We start from the raw sequence: 13,600 nt of genomic DNA, 5'->3' as shown, positions 1-13,600 counted from the left end.
ATGCTGCTGTGTAGCACTGCATTACCGCCTCTGTCAGCGGCATCCAGTACACATACGGTGACAGTGACAAAAGGCAAAACGGGCTCCATGGTTGCCATGCTATGGCGTCTGCCAGTGCAATCCAGGGAAAAAGGGCGCAAAATGATTGTTTGCCATTGCTTTCATGGAGGAAGGAATGAGTGACGACATTTACCCAGAATCACCCGCAACACTGTTTTTGCACCATCATGCATTGGGATCTCAACCCAGAATTCCAATGGATGGGGGAGACTGCGGGAACTATGGGATAGCTACGGGATAGCTACCCACAGTGCAACGCTCCAGAAATCGATGCTTGCCTCGGTACAGGATGCACACCGCTGAATTAGTGTGCTTAGTGTGGCCGCGCGCACTCGACTTTATACAATCTGTTTTACAAAACCGGTTTATGTAAAATTGGAATAATCCCGTAGTGTAGACATACCCTGAGATGGATGAGGTGTGGAACGTGCTTTCAGAAGTCTTAAAAGAGCAACACTCCGATGTGGAAACTACAGAACCCAAACCACCAAAAAAAGAAAATCAATCTTCTGCTGATGGCATCTGACTCAGATGATGAAAGTAAACGTGTCGGTCTGCATTGCTTTGGATTGCTATTGAGCAGAATCCCTCATTAACATGGATGCATGTCTTTTGGAATGGTGGTTGAAGCATGAAGGGACATATGAATCTTTAGCGCATCTAGCAAGTAAATATCTTGCAATGCCAGCTACAACAGTGCCTTGTGAACACCTTGGACGGGTTGGAGCACAGAAACCCCCTGTGTGCCAAGACTACCTCTGCTCCTGTTTTTCCTGCAGCTCAGGACTGCAGCACCCTGTCTTGCTGAGCCAGACGCTCCCGTCTGAATTACCTGCCCCAGAGCTGTAAGTTTACCTGAAAACAGCTCACAGAAGTGTGCTTTCTTTAGCACTCAGATGCCCAATCCCCAATGGGGTCTAAACCCCAATAAATCCGTTTTACCCTGTGTAAAGCTTGTGCAGGGGAAACTCATAAATTGTTCGCCCTCTATAACACTGATAGAGAGAGATGCACAGTTGTTTGCTCCCCCAGGTATTAATACATACTCTGAGTTAATTAATAAGTGAAAAGTGATTTTATTAGACACAGAAAGTAGGATTTAAGTGGTTCCAAGTAGTAACAGACAGAACAAAGTAAGTCACCAAGCAAAATAAAATAAAACACATGAATCTATGTCTAATCAAACTTAATACAGATAATCTCACCCTCATAGATGCTTCGGTAAATTTTTTCCTCAGACTGGACACCTTCCAGACCTGGGCACAATTCTTTCCCCTGGTACAGCTCTTCCTGATAAATGATGCCTCAGACCTCGGTTGGGGAGCACAGCTTGGTATGCTGCGGACTTGGGACATGGTCTCCAGAGGAATTGCACTGCATAAAAACGTCAGAGAGTTCAAGGCCATCCGCCTGGCATGTGGGGTCTTTCTTACACACTTCTCCAGTCGAGTAGTACAGGTGTATGACGAACAATACGGCCTCAGTGTTCTATGTCAACAGCTAAAGGGGAGCGTGCTCGTGGCTCAAATGTCCTCGGCGGCTTTCCTGGCAAATGTTCCTATCCAGGGCATCTGCAGGGCCGTGATGTGGCTTTCAGGTTTCAGAGTGGTTGCCTTGTTAGTCTGTATCAGCAAAAACAACGAGGAGTCCTTGTGGCATCTTAGAGACTAACAAATTTATTTGGGCATAAGCTTTCTTGGGCTAGAACCCACTTCATCAGGTGTGGTTTTCGATACGCATGTTCACGATGCATGACACCATCACCCAGCAAGCCAGAGATGATGCTGGATTTGGCAGAGCTGTGTTGCAGTCAACATGTGCATGAACTCGTACCCACCTCCGATGGCACTGGTTGGGAGTCACCTATAATGGAATAGGTATGAGGAAGCTCTCAAAGAAGAAAAGACAGCTACTTTTTTCATAACTGGTGTTCTTTGAGATGTGTTGATCATGTCCATTCCATGACCCACCCTCCTTCCCCACTGTTGGAGTTTCCGGCAAGAAGGAACCTAGAGTGGGGGGCAGCTGGCAGCATCTCTTATACTGTGGCACATGCATGCCATTCCAGAGGGCGCCAGAGCCAGTCCCCTATGGATACCACTGAGGTAAAAACTTCCGGCACCAGTGCATGTGGCGAGCGCACATGCCTACAATGGAATAGACATGAGCACTATGTCTCGAAGAATATCGCACTGGATCTGGTGAAAGTTCTTGATTTAATCTATTGTAGCGGTAGAATAACTGCATCTTTTGTGAAGTAATAACGTAACTATCAGTACTGTAAATGTCTACTGCCTGTCTAAATGGTAGCAAAGATGCAGGTTTTAATGGGGAGACAGTTTCTTTTTCAGTGTAATCTCTTGCAAGTACAATTTTCAGTCTGTCTTATGGAGCACTTTCATATCTGTAAGTCTTCCTATAATATGAAGATTGTGCTTGGATTTCCAACACACCGAAGTGCATTATTTATACCTTCTTTGTAATTTTCAAAATCCATGAATTTTGTGAAAAGCCTGAGAGAAGTTGCATGGTTTTAATAAGCTACATATGTCTTCTACCTCTAATTATAAAAAAAGACTGTATGTAATTATAGGTTGGGAAAAAAGCCGTGCTTATGCTAGTAACTAACAGTGAATATTTTAATTGCTTGCAACTGTCTTGAGAGTTTCTAATCTTTTATTTAATTAATCTTTAGAATGAAATTCTCTGGTAGAAATTTGCTGTTATGGAGTGCATACATATTGTCCAGTGTTAATTTTAGCATTGCTGGCTCTTCGGTCTATCTTTTTTTTTTTTCCGTCTCTGCCTCCCCCCACTCTCCCTGTGGTAGATAAGTTGCTAAAGTGGAGTCCTGTTCTGAGGATATGTCTACACAGCAAAGAAAAACCTATTACTGGCCTGTGGGCCTGTTTCATTGCTGTGTAGACTTCCTCTAACACCCTGTGAGGTGCGAGTGTTCCAGAGCTTGAGCTCCAGCCTGAGGTTGGAAGTCTACACAGCAATGAAACAGTCCTGCAGTCTGAGACCCACAAGCCCAAGTCGGCTGGAACGGGCCAGTCATGGGTTTTTCGTTGCTGTGTAGACATACCCAGAGAGTGTGGCCTTGCATTCCATATGCTTTATGTAAATATGCATATGAGTGTGAATATGATGTAACTGGAATATGCTTTATACAAAAGGTCTTTTGTAAGGTATCATAACAAAGGTTATAACCTACTGAATATATTCCTCCTATTTGTATGCATGTATCATTCTTGTATCTGAAGCTAGAGATATGAAGTATAACTCTGAGGTCCTATTGTAATTATGCAAAGTGTGGGCCATTAATGGTGGTTTAGAATCTTGATGGCTTCCATTGACTAGGGCAATTGGTTGTAAATGGTTTTATTTACCTGGAAGCCTTCCTGTGTATGTGCAAAAAGAACAGGAGTACTTGTGGCACCATAGAGACTAACAAATTTATTTGAGCATAAGCTTTTGTGGGCTCCAGCCCAATTCTTCGGATGCATAGAATGGAACACACAGAAGATATTTATATATACAGAAAACATGAAAAGGTGGAAATAGCCATGCCAACTGTAAGAGGCCGATCAATTGAGATGAGCTGTCGTCAGCAGGAGAGAAAAAAACCTTTCAAGTGATAATCGAGATGACCCATAGAAGATGTGAGGAGAACTTAACCTGGAAAATAGATTCAATTAGTGTAATGACCCAACCATTCCCAGTCTCTGTTCAAACCTAAGTTAATTGTGTCTAATTTGCATGTTAATTCAAGTTTAGCAGTCTCTCTTTGGAGTCTGTTTTTGAAGTTTTTTTGTTGCAAAATTGCCACCTTCAAGTCTGTCACTGAGTGGTTAGAGAGGTTGAAGTGTTCTCCCACTGGTTTTTGAATGTTATGATTCCTGATGTCAGATTTGTGTCCATTTATTCTTTTGCATAGAGATTGTCTGGTTTGGCCAGTGTATATGGCAGAGGGGCATTGCTGGCACATGGCATATATCACATTGGTAGATGTGCAGGTGAACGAGCCCCTGATGGTGTGGCTGATGTGATTAAGTTCTAGGATGGTGTCACTTGAATAAATATGTGGACAGAGCTGGCATCAGGCTTTGTTGCAAGGATAGGTTCCTGGGTTAGTGTTTATGTTGTATGGTGTGCGGTTGCTGGTGAGTATTTGCTTCAGGTTGGGAGGCTGTCTATAAGCGAGGACTGGCCTGTCTCCCAAGAACTGTGAGAGTGAGGGATCATCTTTAAGGATAGGTTGTAGATCTTTGATTATGCGCTGGAGAGGTTTTAGTTGGGAACTGTAGGTGATGGCTAGTGGCGTTCTGTTATTTTCTTTGTTGGGCCTGTCCTGTAGTATGTGGCTTTTGGGTACTCTTCTGGCTCTGTCAATCTGTTTTTTCACTTCAGCAGGTGGGTATTGTAGTTTTAAGAGTGCTTGATAGAGATCTTGTAGGTGTTTATCTCTGTCTGAGGGATGGGAGCAAATGCGGTTGTATCTTAGAACTTGGCTGTAGACAGTGGATCGTGTGGTGTGTCCTGGATGGAAACTGGTGGCATGTAGGTAAGTATAGCAGTCAGTAGGTTTCCGGTATAGGGTGGTGTTTATGTGACCATCGCTTGTGTATGTGTGGGCCGACCCAGGAAGAATGGAGACTAGGGGTCTTACAGTGACATGTAACCATCTTCACTGATAATGAAATCCATCTTAAATTGGTTACTTTTCCATTTAGAAGGAGGGTTGAGGACCCAGAGAGACAAAAGATTCCTGCCTTGTGCCAAAGCTATAAACCTGGGGGAGAGGACCAAGGGTCTGCTAGTCATGATAAAACTCCTGCCTACCACCTGAGATGTCTGCTGGAACTAACAAGGACTGTACAATGAAGCCTATCAAAGAAGGGCTTTGCTGATACACACTTCCAAAACCCACTCCCCTCTTCACTTAAGGGCCCCTTGACATCTCACTCCCCCAAACCCTCACCCTCCCTAATCTTGTATTGCCTCCTCATCACCTCCAGACTTCAAGAAACATGAGAGAAGTATAAGACAAGCAAGACTTGAATAAATTAGTTTCTTTTAAGCAGTACAGCAAATTGGTTCCAGTTCCTCCTTGGTGCCTGGGCTAGTCTTGGAGAGGGTAAACACTTCCTCAGCCCCTCCCTCAGCCTTCCTGTGCTTTCTGTCTGTATCCATGCAGTAATGACATTTAGCTCAGTGGTCTCATTTGTCTTGTGTACCCCAAGTCTCATCACACTTAAAAACTACTTTATAAAATCGGACATAAAAATGTCACAGCACACTAATAAATTGCTTACTTTCTCAATTTTTACTGTATAATTATAAAATAAATTGATTGGAATATAAACTTACATTTCGGTGTGATACTTAAGCTTGTTCTTAATTTGTGAGCCTTGTCTGAAGCCCAGGTATCAGGATTGTAGCATGTAGTTTAGCTTTGCAGGGCCCCCTGTGGTGTGGGGACCTTAGGCAGTTGCCCTGCTTGCCACCCCATAATGCAGGCCCTGCACTCTGTATCCTCCTAAACCCATGCTGTGACCCTCCTGGGAGCTGCAACTCCCAGGGTGAGTAGCTCTGATCTAGATGAGTTGAGTACCCCCCTGGAACACCTCTTGGATATATGTACCCCTGATTGAGAACCACTGATGTAGCTAATACCTTTCCTCTCTACCTTAGTATGGAACTTGTATTACAAAGCTTCTCTCTATAATCTTTATAATTTTTCCACTGTTCACCTCTGTCAAAATATCAAAAGGATTTTCTCAGCAAAGCCAAGAAGTAAATTTGGAGTTTCTAGGCCAAACACTCACCCCCACCCAAAAAAGAAAAAAAGGGGGAGGAGGACTTCGGGTACGTGTACAAACTACTTGTTCTCCTTTTCTCATTTTTTTTAATCCAGACTTCCCAGATTAAAAAGAAAAGATGGGTTAAAATATAGTGTGCAAAATTTCAAGATGAGGGTTGAAAATCAGGATTCTTCTTCGAGTGCTTGCTCATGTCCATTCCAATTATGTGTGCGCACGCCGCGTGCACGTTCGTCGGAGACTTTTTACCCTAGCAACTCTCGGTGGGCCTGCAGGTCGCCCCCTGGAGTGGCGCCGGTATGGCGCCTGATATATACCCCTGCCGGCCCGTCCGCTCCTCAAGTCCTTCTTACCACCCGGGTCGGTCGTTGGAACAGTGGAGCACGGCTTAGCTGTTCTCCACCTCCCTAGCGATTCACTCTTTTGTATAGTATTGTGTATATAGTTCTTTTACTGTAGTTCTAGTTAGTATTTAAAGTTAGTTTTTATAGTTGTGTATATAGTTAAAGAGGATCAGGGGCTCGCCCCTTCTCCTCCCCCGGTACCGGGGCCCATGCCTGGTTCACCGGGTTTCAAGCCTTGTGCGCCCTGTCATCGGCCGATGCCCACAGGAGATCCGCATGATTCCTGTCTGAGGTGCCTAGGCAAATCCCACCTTGCGGACAAGTGCCGGATCTGCAAGGCTTTCAAGCCCCGGACAAAGAGGGAACGGGACATTCGCCTAAAACAGCTTTTGATAGAGGCAGCTTTGGCTCCTCCATCCTCGGCACCGACTCCGGCACCGGGACCAAGCGTCTCTTCCGCAGCGGACCGCCCGGCACCGATAAAGGCTCCGCTCCCCCACCCTTCACCGGCCCAGCACTCCAGCCGGCACCGCTCTCTCTCCCTGAGGAGCAAGAAGCACAAGGCTCCTGCGGCAACTACAGTTACGCCGCAGTCGGAGCATACTTTCAAGACGGACCGCCTGGCACCGTCATCTGCCGCGGCACCGCTTGTCTCTGCACCGTCGATTCCAGCTTCACAAGAGTCATTGAGTCCGGTGCCTACCAGCTCTCCAGCACGCACTGTGGTTGAGCTCGTCGCGCCCTCATCGCTCTGACAGAGCCCGAATTGCCCCAACCCCTGGCACCGCCGGTGCGGGTTATTCAGTCCCTGGGCAAGCCCACCATGGTGCGACCACGTTCACTGGGCACCACTGAACACCATCGGTCCTGCTCCAGATCCCGAGATCACTCTCGGCCTCGTCATCGTTCAAGATCCCGGCGCCGCTCGCAGTCCCGGTACCGTTCTCCACGGCACTGATCGTACTCGCGGCACCGCTCGAGATCCCAGTCGCCGTCATGGTACTCTCGGCACCGGTCCAGATCACGGCACCGACGTACTTACCGCAGCCGATCCCGGCGCGACGATATAAGGCACCGGTCGACCTCCCGGCACCGCGCTGGTAGCAGGTCCCGGTCCCGCTCCAGATACCGCCACGGTTCCCGGTATCGCTCACCGGTACCGCGTAGAGACAAGTTCTATGGGCGCAGAGACCTGGCCCAGTCAACATCAGCTCCTCTGTGGCCATCGCGTCACCCATCCGCCTCCTCACACGCAGACAGTGCCTCCTACGGGGGTTCAGATGCACAGGCCCACGCGGACCATGGACCACCTCAATGGTCCTTTTGGACGCCTTGGGCCCATCACCATGCCCAGGGCGAGCCTATGGGCCCAGCACGCTCCAACCACTCGGAGCACCGTTCACCAGAGGCCACAGTCAGCCGGCCTCCCCCCTCTGGTACGGAGGAAGACCCTGCGCATCCCTTTGTGCAGCATGACGTTCCAGAAACGGAGGTCCCCCAGGACGAGGCTTCAGTGCAAGAACCACTCTCCCTGGATTGTCATCCTCCTCTTTCCCGGATGAGGCGGTAGCGGGCGCATCATCATCGGGGCCCCCGCCAATTGATCTCCGAGTGCATCAGGACCTTCTGCGCCGTGTTGCCCAGAATATAAATCTTCCCGTAGAGGAAGTTCCTGAAGTGGAGGACCCGGTGGTTATCATATTATCCGCGGAAGCACCGACCAGGGTGGCCCTCCCCTTCATCAAATCGATCCAAGCCAAGGCAGACACCATCTGGCAGTCCCCGGCTTCCATCCCACCCACAGCCACGGGAGTGGAACAAAAGTACATGGTGCCGTCCAAGGGGTATGAGTACCTCTACGTGCACCCCGTCCCCTGCTCGTTGGTGGTACAATCAATCAACGAACGGGAGCGCCACGGCCAGCAAGCTCCCGCGCCAAAATCTAGGGAGGCCAGATGCATGGATTTGCTGGGCTGGAAAATCTACTGTGCGGGAGTCCTTCACCTCCGTGTGGCGAACCAGCAGGCCCTCTTAAGCCGATACAGCTACAACACCTGGGAAGGTGTCAGCAAGTTTACCGAGTTGGTTCCCCAGGACTCACGTCAGGAGTTTTCAGCTCTCCTAGAGGAGGGGAAGAGGGTCGCCAGAACCACACTGCAAGCCTCCTTAGATGCCGCCGATTCGGCAGCCAGAACGCTCGCATCTGGCATAGCCATGCGTCGCATATCTTGGTTACAAGCATCCGGCCTACCGCCTGAGCTACAATATACCATCCAAGACTTGCCATTCGACGGGCAAGGTCTATTCTCACAGAAGACAGATCACAGACTACAGAGTCTGAAGGACAACCGGGTTATCATGCGTTCGCTGGGAATGCATACACCCCAGACTCAGAGACGGTCCTTCCGCTCACAACCTCAGCGCCCTTATCCTCCGCCTTGACCAAGACAGGATCTTGCCCGGCCACGAGGCCGCACGACCCGCAGACGTCAGTCTGGACCTCAAGGGGGCAACAATTCTGGTCCCACCAAACCACCGCAGGGACCTAAAGCAAACTTTTGAGGGTGCGCCCAAGAGCAGTGTACCAGTTCCCTCCCTGGATCCTCTTCATTTTTACAACCGCCTCTCACCTTTCCTCCCGGCGTGGTCCCAGCTGACCTCGGATCGTTGGGTCCTATGCATGGTGGAGCTTGGATACCGTCTTCAGTTTATTTCTCCCCCCCCCAACCCCCCTCCTCGTCCCTCTTCAGGGACCCCTCTCACGAGCAACTCATCATCCAGGAGGTTTGCAAGCTCCTCTTGATCGGAGCTATAGAGGAGGTGCCAGAGGTGTTAAGGGGCAAGGGGTTTTATTCACGGTATTTCTTAATCCCTAAGTCAAAAGGGGGCCTCCGGCCCATCCTGGACCTGCGAGGACTGAACAAGTTCATCAAAAAGTTCAAGTTCCGCATGGTATCCTTAGGAACCATCATTCCTTCCCTGGATCCCGGAGATTGGTACACCTCTCTCGACATGAAGGATGCATATTTCCACATTGCAATTTATCCCCCGCACAGGAGGTATCTGCGCTTTGTGGTAAATCAGGGTCACTACTAGTTTACTGTCCTTCCCTTTGGTCTTTCCTCGGCCCCTCGGGTCTTCACCAAGTGTATGGCGGTCGTCGCTGCTTCCCTGCACCGTCATCGAATACACGTCTTCCCTTACCTCAACGACTGGCTTATCCGAGGGACTTCGGAGGCGTAGGTGCTCGGCCATGTCGCCGCCATCAGGGAGCTGTTTGTGAGTCTAGGCTTGATCATCAGCTTGGACAAGTTCACTCTGGTGCCTACGCAGGGGATAGAATTTATCAGGGCAATGCTGGACTCCAACCTTGCAACAGCCAGTTTACCCCTGCACCGGTTTCAAGCCGTAGTCTCCCTTGTCGAAAGTCTGCAAAGCTTTCCAACCACTTCTGCTCGTACTTGCCTTGCTCTCCTGGGGCACATGGCTGCATGCACGTTCGTCACGAGGCATGCAAGACTGCGCATGCGCCCTCTGCAAACCTGGCTCGCGGCGGTCTATTGGCCAGGCAGGGACGCCATAGACACAATCCTGACGATTCCGCCGGATGTTCTAGGCTCCCTCGACTGGTGGAAGACGTCATCCCGAGTGTGTGCGGGCCTGCCGTTTCATCCTCCCCAGCCCTCTGTGTCCCTACAAACAACGGACGCGTCCTCGCTGGGCTGGGGTGCCCACCTAGGACTCCTGCGCACCCAAGGCCTCTGTTCGCCCCGGGAACTGACGCTCCACATCAATGTGCAAGAGCTAAGAGCGGTCCGACTGGCATGCCAAGCATTTCAGCGCCATCTACACGGCCATTGTGTTGCGGTGTTCACGGACAACGCAACGACCATGTATTATATCAACAAGCAGGGCGGGACCCGGTCCTCCCCTCTGTGTCAGGAAGCAATATGCCTGTGGGACTTTTGTATAGCCCACTCCATGCATCTAGTGGTCTCCTTTCTCCCAGGGGTATGGAACACCCTCGCGGATCACCTGAGCAGATCCTTCCTATCCCACGAATGGTCCATCCGTCCGGACGTTCTCCATTCGATTTTCCGGAGGTGGGGATTTCCCCACATAGACCTGTTTGCATCCAGAATGAACAGGAAATGCCAGGTGTTCTGCTCTCTACAGGGTCGCTCCCCGGGCTCCCTGTCGGACGCGTTCCTGATCCCGTGGACGGGCCACCTCTGTTACACCTTTCCACCCTTCCCTCTTGTCCACCGAGTCCTGTTCAAACTCCGAAGGGACAGAGCTCGCCTCATCCTGATCGCTCTGGCTTGGCCGAGGCAGCCCTGGTACACCATGCTGCTCGACCTGTCCCTGGCAGACCCAGTTCCCCTGCTGCTTTGACCGGACCTGATCACACAAGACTTCGGCAGGATGCACCATCCGGACCTGCAGTCCCTTCATCTGACTGCATGGATCCTGTCTGGTTAAACCAGTCGGAGTTGCGCTGTTCCGCCTCAGTACAGCAGGTGTTGCTGGGTAGCAGGAAGCCCTCCATGCGCTCGACCTACCTTGCAAAATGGAAGCGCTTCTGCCACTGGTGTAACCAGCACGGCCATTCTCCGCATTCTGCATTAGTCCCCACTATCCTGGACTACGTGTGATCTCTCAAACAGCAGGGATTGGCGATCTCCTCTCTACGAGTACATCTGGTGGCTATATCCACCTTCCATCCGGGTGAAGCTGGCAGTTCAGTTTTTTCTCACCCTATAGTTTCAAGATTCCTCAAGGGCTTGGAGCGACTATAACCACAGGTCAAACGGCCTACCCCTACCTGGGACCTGAACCTTGTCTTAACTAGGCTCATGGGGCCCCCTTTCGAGCCCTTGGCCACATGCTCGCTGCTGTACCTGTCCTGGAAGGTGGCTTTCCTGGTCGCTATCACCTTGGCTAGACGAGTCTCGGAGCTTCGTGCACTGACTGTGGATCCTCCATATACTGTATTCCATAAGGATAAGATACAGCTGCGACCGCACCCGGCATTCCTCCCTAAGGTCGTCGCCACCTTTCTTGTTAACCAGGACATCTTCCTGCCAGTCTTTTGTCCAAAGCTGCATTCATCGCGACGAGAGCAACAGCTCCATACCCTGGATGTCCGAAGAGCTCTTGCCTTCTACATCGAGAGGACTAAGCCCCTCCGACACTCACCTCAGCTATTTGTGGCGGTGGCGGAACGTGTGAAGGGCATGGCAATCTCCTCACAGCGTATTGCATCTTGGGTTACATGGTGTATTCGGGCTTGCTATGACTTAGCTCATACTCAGTCGGGCCATCTCGCTGCCCATTCTACCTGGGCTCAAGCCTCATCTGCCGCATTCCTGGCCCATGTTCCCATACAGGACATCTGCCGTGTGGCCACATGGTCTTCCATCCATACGTTTGCATCGCACTACGCATTGGTCCAACAGTCTAGAGACGATGCTGCCTTCGGCTCAGCGGTCTTACGTTCCGCAACGTCTCGCTCCGACCCCACCGCCTAGGTAAGGCTTGGGAATCACCTAATTGGAATGGATATGAGCAAGCACTCGAAGAAGAAAAGACAGTTACTCACCTTTGTAACTGTTGTTCTTCGAGATGTGTTGCTCATATCCATTCCACACCTGCCCTCCTTCCCCACTGTCGGAGTAGCCGGCAAGAAGGAACTGAGGAGCGGATGGGCCGGCAGGGGTATATATCAGGTGCCATACCGGCGCCACTCCAGGGGGCGACCTGCCGGCCCACCGAGTGTTGCTAGGGTAAAAAGTCTCCGATGAACGTGCACACGCCGCGCGCACACCTAATTGGAATGGATATGAGCAACACATCTCTACCTACACTACATTGATGACATCTTCATCATCTGGACCCACGGGAAGGAGACTCTGGAAAAATTCCACCACGATTTCAACAGCTTCCACCCCACCATCAACCTCAGCCTGGACCAATCTACACGGGAGGTCCACTTCCTAGACACCATGGTGCAAATAAGTGATGGTCACATTAACACCACCCTATACCGAAAACCTACCGACCGTTATGACTACCTTCATGCCTCCAGCTTCCATCCTGGACACATCACACTATCCATTGTCTACAGCCAAGCACTGAGGTACAACCGCATCTGCTCTAACCCCTCAGACAGAGACCAGCCAGCCAGATAGTAAAACATTATTAGAGTTTCTAAAAATTAATATTTTCTAACACACATGGTATTGCACCCAACATGAGGTGACTTCATTTTGGATCTAATCATGACTGGTAAGTCTGAATTTAATCACTGGAAGTTTGTGGTTGCTTAGGGACCACTGATCGTGACCTGGTTACATTTAATAGGGATAGAGAACAGTCCCAACCTGCAATAACTCCCTCTCCCTCTCCCTCACACACACACACACACACACACACACACACACACACACAGCTGAGGAAAATTATGAGCTAAATTGATTGGGAGGAAAAACTTAAAGAAAAATGTGAATGAAAATTGGTAGTTCAAGAACAGTTCGTTAGATGGCCAAAAAGCAATTCAATTCAAGGCAAAGGACAGCTTTGGCTAAAAGCCCTTTTTAGTTCAGTGGCAAAGTGAAGGCAGCAATTAGAAATAAAAAAAGCAATATACACCTGACCCCCACTAGAATGTGGGGTTTTGGATCCATGCGCGGTCCGACGTTGTAGCGGGGACTGTGTTACCATGGATTCCAATGAAGGTAATTAAATTTGGGATCCACACGCGGTCCTGCACTATAACCAAATTCGCGCTATAAAGACGTGCGTTCTAGCGAGGATCTGCTGTATAACAAATAGGAAAAGGGGAAAGTAAATCATTCCTAATTTATATTGATTGCTGTGACCTATAGAAAATTGATAAGAAGAGCTAAAGGCATCAGGGAAAAATCCATGGCTGGCGGGGCTAAGGATGATGAGTTTAAGAGTATTAGGAACAGAAGAATTTTAACAGTGGCATAATCCCATTCCTAAATAGAGCTGATAAAATTGTTAATGAGCATGAAGGAAAAGTAGAAGTATTCAACAAATATTTGTGTTCTGTACTTGGAGAAAAGAAACAGGATGATTAAATATTTTCCAGTCCATTAGGAGGATGTTAAACAATATCTACTAAGGAGAAACGTTTTTAAATCAGTTGATCCCTGACAACTTGCACCCAGAAGAATGACAGAAATTATTCAAGGGCTGGAGAAAAATGCCTTACAGTGAGATACTTAAAGGATTCAATCTCTTTATCCAAAGGAAGATTGAGAGGTGACTTGATTACTGTATAGTCAACTTCACAGGGTGAAAATATTAGATACTAAAAGGCTCTTTAATTTACCTGAAAAAGAC

General features: G+C 49.2%; 1 protein-coding gene and 1 pseudogene across 7 annotated transcripts in view; one reads left to right on the top strand and one right to left on the bottom strand.

Moving 5' to 3' along the window:
- Positions 1-9,484, bottom strand: part of LOC127030379 (fibrinogen-like protein 1-like protein) — a 76,476-nt pseudogene extending 66,992 nt beyond the window's left edge.
- The window catches only part of PTPN4 (protein tyrosine phosphatase non-receptor type 4), a 229,483-nt gene that overhangs the window by 69,860 nt on the left and 146,023 nt on the right, over positions 1-13,600 (top strand). The window lies entirely within an intron of this gene.

Source organism: Gopherus flavomarginatus, chromosome 10 (genome assembly GCF_025201925.1).
Source record: "Gopherus flavomarginatus isolate rGopFla2 chromosome 10, rGopFla2.mat.asm, whole genome shotgun sequence".
In the NCBI taxonomy this organism is placed as follows: Eukaryota; Metazoa; Chordata; order Testudines; family Testudinidae; genus Gopherus; species Gopherus flavomarginatus.
Note: the sequence above shows the minus strand (reverse complement) of the source record. Positions and strands in the feature narration are given on the sequence as shown.